Source organism: Pleuronectes platessa, chromosome 2, assembly GCF_947347685.1.
Source record: "Pleuronectes platessa chromosome 2, fPlePla1.1, whole genome shotgun sequence".
NCBI lineage: Eukaryota > Metazoa > Chordata > Actinopteri > Pleuronectiformes > Pleuronectidae > Pleuronectes > Pleuronectes platessa.
In genome coordinates, this window is record NC_070627.1 from 24,220,140 (window position 1) to 24,236,458 (window position 16,319).

Genomic DNA, 16,319 nt, shown 5'->3' on the forward strand with positions numbered 1-16,319 from the left:
TTTTAAAAGAATGTGAGAGTGTGATAGAGAGCCATTCTCTAGAAGAAATTAGTCTCTCAAAGCATTACCATTTTCTAGCAATACTAATAGGTACTTATGACACAGAAACAATTACAAGGTGACTGGGAGAAAAAGCTAAACAATGGGACGAGCTGTTGAGATTCCATTTTTCATTCATGGAAAAAAAGTTATCTCACGAAAGAAATATTGCTTGCTCACAACAGATTTTGACTTATATTTTATAATCTGGCTCAAAACAACAACAGCAAAGCTCGACCCATAGTAAAAACTTAACACAGGGACATGAACTCAACAATTCATAAATCTCTCATCTCTAAATAACTGTGTGGGTGCTGCGTTTTTTGTTGTTGTGCTGGTCAACCTTTAACCTACTGACCGCTTGACCGTTTGACCGCTCTCCCGACACACAACTACAACTCTGCCTTGAACATTTTGTGTCATGCATACACTCACCAAAAAAACACACTCCCCAACTCTGAGTTGTTTCATTTCACAACTCAACAGTAAATCATTTGTATAACTTTAACATATTCTGCAGTGGAGAAAAAACTAAGCAGATGTTTGAGGGTAGTTGGAGCTGATAAAATAGTAATGTGCATCTCTGTGTCAAATGGTCACTCTTGTCCCTTAGTCTCTTCGTACACAAATGGGGCTTATCGATTCGCGAACACATTTCCCAAGCATTTGCATAATCTGTGTGTTGTTATTGAGGTATTGTTTCTCTTTTTTTCTGGGTCTTTGTTTGTTTATTTCGTTCGAAAATCAGTTCCACGTTGTCCCTCGGTCTGCAGGTTGGTGCAGCAGCTGTTGGTTGTTAGTGGCTGGCGATGACACAGTTCACCACTTCTTCAAGAGACACCCAGGAGTCCAGAGACCAGCACAGCTGCAGTGCAGGGAAACTGCTCATCACTCTCCCTGCTAACTCTCACTTTTCTGCGGAACCAACATTTGCAGGGAGAAGAAAAACAAACTCCAATATCTGTCTCCTGTCCCAGTTCATTAAGGGGGTTATTTCAAATTTATGTAGGACCCCTGAGATACAACCTTACCAAAGATTTCGGCAAGGTGATACAACATTAAGCCATTTGCACATGCAGAGTGCAAAAGCAACAGGCCCACGGGCTGACCCATTGGTTGTTGTGGCAGTAAGCTTTATTCCCTAGGATGGTTTTGTAACCAAGTGGGCATCATGTGAATACCATCTGGGTACCACTTATTTAAAGCTGGCAGAAGTCCCGTGGCAGGCAGCCTGGCAATGAGGAGAAGGGAATAAATTGCATCATTTACTTAACATGCATTTACCGTGGCGCCCTTTAAAAGCCCATGACTAAATAATTTGTTTTTTCCGGGTGCCAGTTTCTGCTGTCAGCCAATTTGTGTTGTAGTTGTGCGACAAACAGAGCGACTGTCAAAGGGCTGATAAAGGAGGTACCGAGATGTTAACCACATGAAATCGCATTTAACACCAAGTATATTAAAAGCCCTCAATCCATTTACACCAAAGAAATCTCCCAGTGCATTGTGCACTGCACAGAATCCATAAACAGACAATAAACACATTGTAATTATAATGCCAACTCTTTAATTACGTGTGTCATTTGGGGATGGTCGAGCTCACTAATTGTCAGACTGATGTGAGAGGACTGGGGGAGGCAAAAAGGAGATCAAGCCTCGGGCCCAATGAGAACCATATTCCCCGCTCTCCAAGCGTGTTAGAAGGCAGAAAATTCAATTGGCATGGTTCCAAAGAAGAACAGTCCAAACAGCCTTAATCAGCTGGGAATAACTCCATGCAAATGATTTACATTAGCGCAAGTAAAGAGAGAAGAAAAATATCTAAGGTTTCACTCCCAGAACATGAAAGCAAAGAAAATCTTTGTTTCCTATAACCACACTGCCAGGTTTCCTTGTTAGAAACAGGTAGTTTAACTTGCGACCATAAAAACGTATACTATCTAAAGAGGCATTAAAGGACATTTAAAGACTTTAACCTATTTTTATTGGACAGAGAATAAGAAACAATTGATAAACAGGTAACTACTTCACAACATAGATTATGTGTAATGCCTCCTCACTTTGCTTAGACAATGCATATGCAATATATCAATTACATATCGAATCTTTCTCTTATTGCTATTGATGAAAATTATACTGCAATAACTATTGTTATTGTTTAATTGTCCAGCCCAATGCACTAATAATACAATTTGAATAATATAATTCTAACTGAGGCCCTTCTTGCTGTTAGATGTTCACTGCACCTCGTGCAACCAAGACCATATCAATATTATAAAATGTTACTTTTTTCCCTTCAAAACAATATTCTTTAAAAGTTAAGTTTTATTTCAGTTTTAACTTTTAATTCAGGGTTGGAGTCCCTGTGCATTTATTTTCCTAGTGGGAAAGTGACATCAGCAGCATTGTGCTGAAACCAGACTAGGACCAAGAGAGAGAATGGATTGTTTATACCATGTTACTGAGACAGAGTGACACGTAGGATAATAAAGATTTAATTTTCTCCATAAGGCCATTTTGCCATTTTACTGTCAGAATGTTAAGAAGATATTTGCCAATGAATAATCTATTTAATATTTGGTGAATTTAGAGCGAAAGGACTGGTCATAATCAGTGCTCATGTTCTGTCATTGGCGTGAACAAGAGCTCATACTGAACCGTCGCAGGTTAGAGCCAAAAGTGTTGACATTTAAGATTTGAATTTTCTGAGACATAAATCAAGGGGTTTCGAAATAAATTTCACCTTCCTTAGAAAGCACATGACCACATGAAAAAACAAACTAAACTGGTTGATTTTGGAGTCATTTATCATCGGCCTAATGTGTGTCCTTCAGTAATCCAAACCAGAATTGTGATACGAAAGCTTACAGTATATCAACACCATGCACAATTATCTGCTGTGTATTTATTAACTTTTCGCTCTACCTGTTACTGATGAAAAACAGTCAACGTCTTTCAGCAACAGCATTATCTGTTAAGAACTTGTTTTTCCAAGTCAGGTATGTTGTTGCCCATTTGTGGATCAGAGTCCAAACGAGAAGTGAATGTCCTCAGATAGCCTCCATTATTAGTCGATGCAGTATATGGCAGTGGCTGTGGTGGACAACATCACTGGCTAAATTATTTAAACTGCCATAAGTACAGTGCACCCTGAAGATACTTTTCTCAGATGAATCATCGGCAAAAAATGTCAGTCAGGCAATGAGAAACTGTCTCTGCCATTGTTTACATATTTACTAGCACTACGCGGTTGGCCTTGATGAGAACAACAGTCTCACAGCTCCCAATCGCATGATCTCACTTGGTCGGAAAAAAAGAGCTGTCACTGTGAATCTGGTCTTAGGGTGTGGCATTGCAATCAATGAAGGTGGAGAAACACAAACAAAACAAAGCTATTATTGGTCCCGTAGCATGAAATCATGCCTTAGCTAAGCTGAAACAGTCAATCCTGCACCAGTTGGTCTATAATTTACTGCTCAAATTGTTCTCACCTCTGATTTTTCCATTCCTGTTTCTATGTGAGGTTCAACTGAACACTTCACTGTGCCCCGCAAGGTCTTTTACACAGCACCGCTATTGATAAAAGAGATCAGAGCGCCTGAGAGGGGGAGAAAGAGTGCATGAAGGATACAGAGTTTTCATCTATTATCCATCTCCTATTCTAATGCAGCCATTATGCTCTAAAAAGAGACTGCTCATCTATTCATTTTATGGGGCATTTGAAAAAAGATGACACTGCAAGAGGGTTGGGCTGAGTGATTAAAATTCTTTGAATTAGCCCTTCAATCACTGCTTACAATTGTGCATAAAGTACACAGAAATGCACTCAGAAGCCTGGCCCAACTCCTCTCTGTAGTAGGATATGAAAAGATTGATTTATTCATTCCTCTCTGCTGGTTGTTTTCAGTGTGAGGTATCGATTGGTCAACACATTAAAAGCTTGTATATTATGCACTCCATATACACAACATGAAAAAGCCTTTAGAAAAAAGATCCAATAACTATGAACAGCTGATTGCTTAAACTGCATCATATTTACAGTGTTTAGAACAGGTGTAGAACATTTTCAACAAAAGGCTAGAAACGGTTCATAGTAAATGGCAAACAGTAACAAACATGGTGGAAAACAACTCTGGGACATGCTAAGTATGATGCTGAAGCACTTTGATGTCACTTGTTAGTATATAACTATTACTCTTTAACTAACTCTCTAGGCTACTTGTACACCATGTTACTACAGCAGGAAAACACTGGAATAATGTAAATAATTTTTCGAAGTGATAGTATTGTTACAGTAAAAAACTAATCTGTTTATTTAAAATTTAAATAAAAGCTGATATAAAGGAAATAATTAGCAAGGGCATTTTAATAGATTAAAACACAATAAATACCTCCACAAACATGGTGTTTTTCTTTTTTACATTTTCAAATTTCCCAGGAAATAATTTATGTATCTGGCTGAAAAAAGACAGGCATATTTAGAGAACTGATATCTTTAAGTGTGTGCATTTTCTTGTGGTTTTATTGAATAAAAGGGGACTGTTGGGTCTTAGAAGGGGACCTCTCCAAAGTCATTTTCAGACATTACCTCTGGGTAAAAAGCGGAGAATTGGCGACAGAGTGTACCCGTAGTTTGGCTTTCACACATGGACAACAGAGCGGGTGACTTTCTGCACAGAAGCATTCACAACACCAACAAATCCTCCACATTATTCAGGCGATAGTTGTAGCAGCCGGGTTTAGCAGAGCGAGGCAGGAAGTGACATATTAACACAGCTGCGGAGATCACATGATTCTGTTTACAGCGCCCCGACACCGTTGTCAGCTCTTATCACCACAATCTTTCCTGACATATTGTACCTTTTTGTTTTAAAATGTTTGCGTCTATCGCGTGTTAGAAGCGTCATCAACACCTTTTTCCTATTGAGCAATTTAAATTTATAACATACATTGGGGGCCATACTTACAATGTTTTACCCTACTGTACCTTGTACTGAAGAGATGCGTCTCAAATCTATCATTAAACTCTCTTATACGATGGCGGAAACTGCTCATCTTTGGTGAAGTGTCTGATGTCATATGGTAATGGTGATGATACCACCCACAGCATGTTTTCTTGGATTGAGTCAGTCAGTCCTGGGCAGAACTGACTGTGTAAGAGTCAGTTTTGAAAAGACCTGCTTACAGCAGCAAGTCATCGCAAACAGAGATGAAAACTTCAGTATATATCTCCTCAGAAAAGGAAAATCCTAGAGACTTACATTCAGTTTATAGAGTTCTAACAGAGGAAGTTGTTGCACTTCACTTTGAGCTTCTTGTTGTATTGCAGTTTGATTATTTCATGTCGGTTGTCAGGCACATCAACAGGTTGGATGGATTAACAAATATTTTCAGCTCCTTTTGTCTACTTGTCATGTCCTGAAACCTCTCGCTAAATGCCTGAAGGGCGTTTTGCAAACTCACAAGCAAATTCAGATGTCACCGCAGGTTGTTGTTCTTGCATAGTTGGAAAATGCACAGGGTTCGTACACAATGTACAATCTTACTCTCTCTGATTCCAGCAGCTGTGCAGCACTTACAAGGCTCCTTCACAAATTCTCCCAGTATTCAAAACTAGCGTTGTCTTTTTCAGAATGTTGTCATCTGGAAGATGCTTGTTGGACACCCAAACTCGGCCACAGAGTTGTATTTAAAGTGCATTCGTTCTTGCAATTCATCTAGTTAAGCTGCATGTTTCCATATGTAATCATAATCGAATCAGCCTTCTCATCACTGAAAAAATGTTTGTTTCCTCTTGAAGAGAAAATTCAGCATACACTTTTTTTCTTGACAGGCTCCATGCTGCTCGTCAGCAATGAGACAAAACCTCTACGTGTGTTTCATTCAACCTGATGGTGACATGACAACCACAGAGTCAAAAGCATCATACCATCTATTTTATGGGTTTAACCTATTACCGACGGGGAAATGCACTCATGAGAATTTTTTAGAGTTTTTTTGTTTTATTCATAAATTAATTGTGTCCTGGGTCGCAGGTTGGAGGTTCCCCGCCCCTGGGTTGACCTCTGGTGGGATTGGTCATCATTACAACTCACTGAGACACAGTCTAGTAACAACTGTGGTAAAGTACAGACCTTTTCTAATGTTTTTTACTCCAGTGCCTGGAACAAAATAAGTACTGCATTAAGTATCAGTTTCAGTTGAGTTTCTCTCTCCTGCTCACCCACTCGTACGCTCACTCTCTGTCTTTATCTTGGTCTGTTTTTAGATGCGTAGTCACTTACATAAATGTCTTGTAAGCCACAATAACATTCAGCAAAGTTTCCATCCCTAATATAAACGTGTGCTCGCCCATTCATAGAAAGGCACAGCAGCACCAGGGTCAATAAGTTAAGTCACCATTAACCCATTCAGATTAAGTGCAAATGCTAGTTTATGAGACAGATATTCAAGAGCTTATGTGAATGTTTGTGCACTTGTACAAAAGCTCACCAGTGAACTACACATGGTCGATCATACATTACAACATCAGCTTGTTGCCGCTGGCTTTTTCCTCAACTGTAAACACTCATTTTGTTTTTGACAGGTCACATTTTAGACTCTAGTGGCTGTTGTTACTGCCGCTGTTGTAATGTCACCTAACTGTGTGTGTGTGTGTGTGTGTGTGTGTGTGTGTGTGTGTGTGTGTGTGTGTGTGTGTGTGTGTGTGTGTGTGTGTGTGTGTGTGTGTGTGTGTGTGTGTGTGTGTGTGTGTGGTCATGACAAAAAGCTCATGGGTCTTATGAAACAATAGAATACGACCAGTACTTTGTTATTACACAAAATGCTGGGGAAGTTCCTCTTGTAATCATTCAAACTGCACTTGGGGTGAATTGTCAGAACAATTCAAATGTGATAAATCTTGGAGCTAAGATGGATTTGTTCATTACATGTCAGTGAAGTTTTGAGGTTGTTTTTTCTCTTTAAAATATATAGTTAAGCAAATTGCAAGACTCAGCTTGTGTCGAGGATTGACAACTACATTTAATAGTGAGACTGAACTTTGTGTTGTGTAGATCAGAGTGAAATGATATCTGTATGTGATCAGGTTAACATAACTGTTAATTTTTTGCTTTCTTACTCCAATCTCTCTCTGTGTAAAGACTAAATCTATTGCTGTAGATACTGTTATATTATATATATGTGTGTGTGTGTGTTTGAGCAGTGATATATGGATCATTTTTTAATGTTTATCACTTTTGGTCAATGTAATCTGGAGCAATACTTTATTTAATTTGGACATTTATTTGTCTATATAAATTAGAATCTATAAGTTTGATTCCATAAAAGTATTGCTTATTAAATAAAAGAGTAACCATGTCTCCCTTATGCCTTTTATGATGGAAACACATATTTTTATCAAAACTAAAAGTCAACTCGATGGCTGAGTATTTTCACCGAAACACTACAGTAAACAAACGCCAGTCTGAAAGATTGGACTCAAACCTAAGGCAGTCCTGTCAAATTGTGGATGGGGCTCAGTAGCTGGAAAAGAATCCTCAAATGTACGTGAGCTGTAAGGGGGCAGACGGGGCAGGGGGGGGGGGATTTTAGCATTTTTATATATTCCCGTCAAGAAATAAGGAAGGGAAGTATAGAGTTACATTTAAGCCATTTTTAGGCCACGAGGGAATTTCTTTCATGAAAAACCTTTTGAATATGTAGTTTTGAGGAGCAAAATTGGACTGTAATTTAAAATAAAAAACTTTCATGAGAAACTTACATTACAACATGTCATTGTGTTTGCTTACTTAAATAGGCCGAGATAGAAGAAAGACTTAAGGCCTACTGTATGAATAGGATTTCTTATTCATACCAGTGAGTTGTAACACCCCTATTAAGCTGTATGATAATATCACGTGCAGCCCCCCCCCCCCCCCCCCCCCCCCCCCACCCACCCACCCACCCACCCACCTCTATTTAAAGTGCTAACCAGACAGTATAGTATAGTAGTGGCACATCAGGAGGACACATTTTCTAGTCACATAACAGAGAAGCGGTTTTCCCAGTTTCTGCTGCTGACCATTTGAAAACTTGCTACTTACTGCACATCACACAGCCGACCGCTGTGCGAGCTGCTGTGTGACTCTGGTGAGACCTTAGCAGGATCAGCAACAGCCACAGCGGCTGTCACCTCCTATCTAAAAGAGACTTTACACACATCCTCAGTCTCTGATGCTGAGCCACTCTATGAAAGCCACAGATGCATCATACCTGGTGTGGATCTCAAAATAACACTCAAAATACTGTGCAGCATGCAAACCTTTAGAAATCCAATAATACTAAGACATTTTAGGTTGTGTGGTTTCAGTCATCAAGCTTGGTGTTCTCTACCACGATATAAAAGGTAGGGTTTGTCATTTGTTTCTGAAACACATTTTGTCTTATCTGTTGAAACCTGTTGAAATCCTCTTCATAGCCATCAGTAAATAAAGTTGTCTGAAAAGACATCCAGACAAACAATCATTTAATTCTGACTAAATCAAATCACTGGTGAACCTGTCTGTCACTAACTGATCTGCCATCATGCGCGCACTCGGCCCGTGCTCTGACTGCACATTATTAGTCGTCAACCTAATACACCACTGAAGCACAGAGAATAGTCAGAAGTTAACAAGCGAGTCATGGAGTGCGCGTCCATGTGTCTTAGGGGCGTAGTTTTGTCAAGGCGGACGGGGGGGGGGGGTGTATCAGTTGCATATTGTAGCCTTCTCTTGCTAACATGTCCAGGATTTCTAATTTCACTTTAAATCAACAAAAATGATGTGTGTAAACTGGATGTGAAATCATTTCTAATAAAACGACATCTGAACAAATTTTCCTTTCAGAACATTATGCCATGAACTGGACAAAAACTATAGTTAGTGTTAAAAATAAGTAAGGTTATTATTATTTCACACTGTCCAAATTCTCCCTTTTACTCCTACCTGGACAAAATCGATATTGTGAGAATGAATGAATGGTAATGAATATCTTACAATATTTTAAAAAGTATTCAGAATAATTAGCTAAAGGATACCCATTAAGACTGTTAATAAAGTAAACTGTTTTAAGTTTTTTACAAGGTAACACAATGAGACACGTTCAAGCAATAAAATGCAAAATGAGACTTCTGGCACAGTTTAATGAGCGCAGGAAATGCAACAATATCACCAGTGAATTATCACCCAGCCATAACAAAGTCAGATATATCAGCAAAACCAAATCAGAGAGCTTCCTTAATCTTAAAACAACAGTGACAATGTGTTTATCTACTCAACACATGCAGCAAATTGTGGCCACACTATCTGCTTAAACACATAACTCCATCCAAGGCTAATCTATTGACCAGAGTGATAAACAAAAAAATAACTATCTCCAACTGAGTGGTTTGGGAATGGAGCCCCACCCTGTTTACAACAGCGAGAACAAAAACAAACTCCCTCCAAGGAGCCCTGGCAAATGCAAGTCACACACACTCCAACCAACACAGGCAAACAACAACAACGTCTGAAGATCTACTGGGAGAAAGCGGCCTATCAAACAACAGCCGTCTGCACACAAACAAGGTGTGCATCTCTGTGCTTTCGAGAGGAGTAGATTGAGGAGCGAGAGAAAAAGACAGAGAGAGAGAAAGCGAGAGTTGGTGTGAAAGTGGAACTGAGCAGAAAGTAAAATACCTCCCCCACCACCACCACGGTCTCAGGTCAACTGAATCATCAGGAGTCAGGGAAGATACCGTCACCACCTTCCATGAATAGCTCTCAACCACATCGGTGTGACTTCACTGTGGCAAACTCAGTCGTTTGAGAACGTTTTCCTCTCAATAACCAGGGGAGTCTGACTGAAGAGGTAATGAATCTCAGTTAACAAGGCCATTATCAGTGAAGGAACTACATCATCAGGAGGGACTTCAAATCCACCAGGTCCTTACCTCCACTGGCCTTTTTAATGTTGCTATTAACTGCTCAGGTATACCGCTAACAACTGTACCAAAAAGAGCACAAAGATAAAAGTGCCACGCTTTTGATTCCGCACTGTACATCCACACGGTAAACAATGACAGTGTATAAAGGGACACAGGCCCAATTAGCCATCCCCGCTCACTGCTGTCAAGTGTTTAAACAGCCAACTAGGATGATAATAGTAACCTGTATACTTTCATCTGTGCTCCAGACTCATCAGCAAGCCAACACCTCTCGGTGCAGCGCTGCACTGCATCTTGGGTAATTACCGCTTCCCAATTACCACCCAGCTGGTAAATATATATCAAATAAACAAGCAACAACCCGTCAATTAGGAGCACCCTTTCATAATGGGGGTTCAAAATGATGTTTCATGTGAAGACGGAGGAAAGCGGAAAGAGAACGGAGTCCATTTGGCTTCAAAGTGAACTTGTGTTCGTTATACACAGTCAAGAGAACATCAGAACATAAAAGTTTGTAGAATAAAATAATTAAAACCTGTGTGTATTTTCGAGGCGATCGCCATGCACCTCTCATTAAAAGGTGTCTTAATTTCCAACAGGGCAAATGTACAGCATGGTAACTAAAATATGGCCTTTTTCTTCACAGATGAACGAAGACGGACAGTAACAATGTTGAATTCAAAGGCAAAGAGAACAGCTGCAGTAACAGTCTGTCAACAAAATTTACATTGCTGCTCTCTCCTCGTCTCCATTACTCTCTCCTGTCTCTCCTCGAGCCCATGGAGCTGCCGGCTCAGATCTGAGTACTCTGATGGCTTATCACATAGCGAGCAGCAGGCTAAGCTGGAGTGATGCGCCCAAAAGACATGATCAAAGCGCACCAACTTTTCCACACAGCGATGATGATGGAAGAGCAGGCTCTGCCATGTTATGTTTCTTATTAGGACTGGGGCTGCCAACTGAAAACACAGCCAAGGAGTCATGGATGAGGCCCTTAAAGATCTACTGCTGCAACCTTATTTTGCATTACACTGTCAACTACACTTAGCAGGGTTTAAGCAGCAGTCTGTGACATTTTTACATTAGCACATGTAAGTTGTGCTGCTCTAATTCTCATACTGATAAAGCGTAGCACTGATTTAACCTATAGCCAGATTACGAACGCTTGTATTTTGAGGCATCCAGTTTATGATAGGTCTTAAGAAAAAAAACGTCGGTCCAAAGTTTGAAGACTTTCAAACATCCGGCAGCATAAAACAGATTTGTTTGGCATATGGAAGAACTTGATAGATAACAGAATCTGCCACCACCGTGGAACAGAAGATGAATCACCACTAGAAACGAAATATATTCACTTTGAGCTCGTCTTGTGCCACACATCTAACCACACTTGTTTGACTAATCAAACCACACCACTTGTCGTCAAGGAATGGAGGATGAGTAAATTTAAGTAACCGCTCTTGAATCACGTAAATATCACATCACACCTCTGTGGAACACTCCACCTTTTCAACCCACATACTTTACCACCATGAGAGTTCAGGAACAGTCTCCAACATTAGACTTATGAAACATTAAACTCATCAGTCACGTTATTTCTCATCTTCTTCTTCACACAGTGGAAAAATGTAGTCAAGATCACAAAAGGAAGAGATAGAATGACTATTCTTTTAGGAGGTCCTTGCTGCCAATTATATGTCAGTGTGTGAACATAAAGTTTTGAAAACAATGTAGAGTTCAAACAGAGAGAAGATTCACTCACAGTTCTGACGTAATCAACTTTCACTAGGGGCTTTTAGTTTCTTCCCAAAGTTGTCAACTTCACTTCCTTTCCATGTTGCCCTGAAACAACAAACAGAACAACCTGTGAGTATCAATATAGTAACAAAACTTTGGTGTAAATATTCATTAAGAGGAACTGAAAGCTGTGTCGACCATCAGGCATCCAAAGGTGCATTATAAACATACGCAGACTGAAACAAACAGACCCTCACGTCTAAACCAAAAGACCTGAAGCTTACCTGCATCAATCCCAAACACACACAAGTCTTGTACTATTAAAGAAGCTCTCTTACAGGCCTACAAGAAGCATCTTGTACATATTCTAATGGAGTTAAATCATATGAATAAAAATACATTGATTAAGTTATAGAGTACAAAACAAATTAACAAGTAGGACGTGTTAAAAGAAAGAAGAAATGAGACAAAACTTGCACTTGCAGTCTAGCAAAGACACAATTCATCTCATAAACTATGTTATACATTTTCTAACTATATGAAGTATTGTATATTTAATTGTATTAATGTGTGAAGACATGCCTGGATATAAATATTTAAAAAAGTATATATCTTGTTCACAAGAAAAAAAACTGACTAGGCTTAGGAGTTTTAGTATGCTCTCAACTACAAATGTCAAATGTCGTCGCAACTCAAACCACAGTGTAACAACATCTCTTTTAAGGTTTTTTTCTTCTTTCTTTGGTAAAAATCACGTTTTTTCCTTCTGTGCTCTTAAGTATCAGATGGGTATTTACAAGAACACATTTACCTAAATTAAAATAGAAGATTCAATGAGTCTTAATCTTCTTATTTAAACTAGTCTATAGGGACTGACCAAAATATATTTATTGAGTAAATTTTCCTTCTAATATCCTGTTGATATAGGCTGTTGCAAAATGTGATGCAGCCCAAACAGGGCGTTTATTTATTAAAATAAAAAACACCACTTTAATCTAAAATCAGCACACCAAAAAATAAATGACAGAACAGATACTTTGATTTTTTCCAACATGTATTCCTGAAACACAACATGAGTAGTAAATTTGTTTTGTAACTCAACTTAATTGATTGTAATTGCATGCTCCCTCTCTCTCCCCGAGCACACGGATGACATTTTTTGCCAGCATCCCTCCTTTTTATTAAGGACAGACAGTAGAAGACAGTAATTAATGACTGCCCGAGCTAATGGCCGTCCTGAGCATTTTGCAGTGTCCCCGCAGAGGCTGAGGAGGCTGCACAGAGCTCACCTGAAGCTCACCTGAAGCTGTCCCCCCTCACTGACCAATCGCCTTCCCTGGCACTGAGACCCGTCTGCCCAGGCACACCACAGGGGCTGGGACACACTAACCTTTACCCATCGAAAAAATATATCGTTCTGCTTATCCTTTTGTTATCACTTTCATTCACTGCTTCTTCCCCTTTTCTGCTGTTGTGAATCAAACACGCAAAAATCACATGACCAATTCATTTGCTAGAAAATCCTCTTTATTTATCTGTCACTCGACTTGCTTTGTGCAACAACAAAAAAAAATGTGTTACAAGCAACTGGTTCGAGGTTATCTTGAATATGTAATCAAGTGAAGGGTGAAGCCAGTAAATAAATCTTATATAAATAAAATACGGCAAATGCAGAACCGTATTCCCACACTGGACCGAAAATAACTCTCCTTATCATTCAGCTGCAAGCAAGGGGGCACAGTCAGTTAACAGCCCCTCCGTACCCAGCACAGGGTATTTCAATGTGTGTTCACAAATACTGAACCGTCAGATGAAAGAGGGCTGCTCCACTCAGGGATGGGAGTCCTCACACTGAATGCATGAGTGACTGATTACTTTCTTACCAGTTGAACCTCAACGCTCTACAAAGAAGAGCCTCAGCCCGAGTCTGAAGAGGCCAAACTAGAAACAAGGGCTTTCCAGATAACACAAAATCACAGATTGGTTAGTGTTATGGATCTTTCGTCATTAAAATGTATACAGCTGCCCTTCCTCAAATTTCAAACTCTTTTTTTTCTCCTTTTACTTTCGTCCCTGCCAACTCAATTTATTCACTTGCAGCATGGGGCACAGAAACTACAGTCAGTCTCGTTTCTAGACGCGGGGGGACGGTGTTAGGTTGTTCCCATTAGAATCAGATGAAGGCTGAATGTCTGAAGGTAATAGCCCTATCAAAACAGCAAGACTGGAAAACAAAAAAAAGTTGCAAAGAAAGTTCATCCTGTGTTTTAAAACCTGGGTCAGCGTTTGCGAAGGTCCATTTCTGCATAAGTGAGCACACAAACCCCAGTGCCTGTTCAAATAGTCTGCAGCTCTCTCTCAGGCAGCTCATGACAACAGCCCAGCAGCAGCACTGTTTGATCTCCAATGTTTTCCTTAATCTGGGTTGTCAAGGTTCGCTTGTTGGAGGCTGTTTACTTTACTTCTCCTACAAAAAAATTGTTTCCCCCCCCCCTTCAGACAATGACTAATCCAAAGACCAAGAAGGAGGGAGCACTGCCAGCAATGGTTGTTAAAGCTGCAGTTTCCCTTTTGTTAAAATCTTCAGATGGTTTGTTGTGCTGTTGCCAGCTGCCGACTCACTGTGTAAAATATTAGGGTGATATTTCATCCCCACTTGAATGCTATTCACTCTCAGTAAACATACATAATTATAACTATTTAATATAAAATATTATGAAAATATTCATTATGACTTTATAAATCAAAACAAATCAGTGTAGATTAAGTATATGAGACGTGTTTTTATGTTAAATATAAATGTAAAAGCTGCACAGTAAAAAATAAGATAATGTTGGTTACTGCTTGGTGTGTATTTATTCTGTAATACACCAGCTATAAAATGCTGTAATTAAAACGTAGAATTAATTCAAAGTATTATAAATACTTGTTTACTCAGCAGACTATTATTGAAACAGTTTAAGAGAACATAAAGTCGATGAAAATATTGAAATCATATTAGCTTTACATTCGCACTGTAATAAAAACTGCAATTTGTTCATTTAAAAATAAATTGTTTCTATATAGTGATAACGAGGTCCTCTGCATTTTCAGCTTATTTACGGTAAAGACAACTGTAACTCCCACCCCATCTGACTCAACAAAAGCACTCACGTCAAACTTTGACTGGAGCTCTAATAAAGGCAAACGTTTTAAATAAACGCGTCGAGGTAGAGGTGTGACTCCACGCTGCCACAGTTGCGAATAAAACGTTAAAACAAAAAAATGTGTCACCTCTTTGAGTTAAAAAATGAGAAGTTGAACTCTGAGGTGAATAACCGCCTTATCGCAGGGCACACTCCACAGCACACACAGGCAGCCTCGGTGGCTTACAGTGATGGACAGTCTGCGGCGTGGAGGAGAGACCGAAGCAGGACACACCGGCTCAAGAAGCGACGCTACGGTTCCGAGAAGTGGAGTTTGGTTGATGTTTGGAGGTGGAAATGTCCCTCTGGTCTGTGGGAGTGTGGCGGACAGCGAACACGTGGGGGGGGGGGGGGAGAAGCTCCTAAAGAAATCACGGCACTCAAACCTCCCAGCTTCCCTTCCACTAAGCCTAACTTTACAAACTTTTATTACGCAGTTATCCATCAACAGGTATCTACTCACGGCTACAGCTAGTTAGCGCTTAGCATTCAGAGTGAAACTGCCTTCTCCTGAAAGAGGTGCATTTCCCCTGGGGGGGGTCTCGTGAGCGGCGTGAAGTTAGAAACCCGAACTTTTTAACCAGAAATAAAGAAAACACTTGTAGTTACACACTCGTAACAACCCGATGGTCGCTTGGGTTAGAAGAAGCTAGCATCCACGCTACGTGACAGCAACACAGGTGTTTGTTTACTTGTTTATTTGTGGCGCTGAGAGAAAACAAGCAGCAAAGAAGCGCCGGAGACAAACTCTAAGTGTGTGTGTGTGTGAGAGAGACAGAGTGTTTTAGCAGCAGCTACACAGGAAACAACAAAGCTAACGTTAACAATAGTGTGATAATAGTGAAACTTACCAGAATGAGGGGCCACGCGCTTTACGGCAGGTCGAACAGGCGCACGCGGAGGTACGGATTCGCTCGTGCGGGCGGAGGACGAACCCGTGCACGCGAGTCCGCTGTGTGCGGCGAGAACGCGTGCGACAACAAATCACAACCGTAAACACAAACAAGATTACTCCGCCCGGGGTGGACGAGGCAGAGAGGGGACTAACTAACTAACTTAACTATCCGCAGACAGGAGCAAATATAATCTTACCGAGGGCGTTGAGGAAAAAAAGAAGAAGAAGCAAAAAAAAAAATGGAGTTGGACGTTCGCTACCTCCCAGTGTGTCTCGCTCGAGCTCCCTTTCTTTAATGTTGTTATTAGATTTTAACACGAAGAAGAAGAGGAGAGAGAGGGAGAGGATGAGGAGGGGAAAGGGAAAGAATCGCGGATTTGGATGTTGTTGTTTTGATGTTCCAAGTCCGTGACGTCATATCCACCTGCTGGGTAAACAACGTTCAGTGCAAACACACACATCGCAGATCCTTCACATGCAGGAACATCACGGTGCACGAGTGCAACTTAGTAGTGGCTCC

General features: G+C 40.2%; 1 protein-coding gene across 13 annotated transcripts in view; it reads right to left on the reverse strand.

Moving 5' to 3' along the window:
- The window catches only part of foxp1b (forkhead box P1b), a 152,104-nt gene extending 135,785 nt beyond the window's left edge, over positions 1-16,319 (reverse strand). For 4 of the 13 annotated variants that reach the window (XM_053432121.1, XM_053432137.1, XM_053432017.1 and 1 more), the window contains exons 1-2: positions 15,756-15,909; positions 11,745-11,824 (exon numbers count right to left, since the gene is read on the reverse strand). The gene's annotated coding sequence lies outside the window, so the exon portion shown is untranslated. Of the gene's footprint in view, positions 1-11,744; positions 11,825-13,008; positions 14,979-15,091; positions 15,671-15,755; positions 15,910-15,996 lie in introns of those variants that run through there. The other 9 variants (XM_053432026.1, XM_053432069.1, XM_053432035.1 and 6 more) reach the window with 5 other exon arrangements.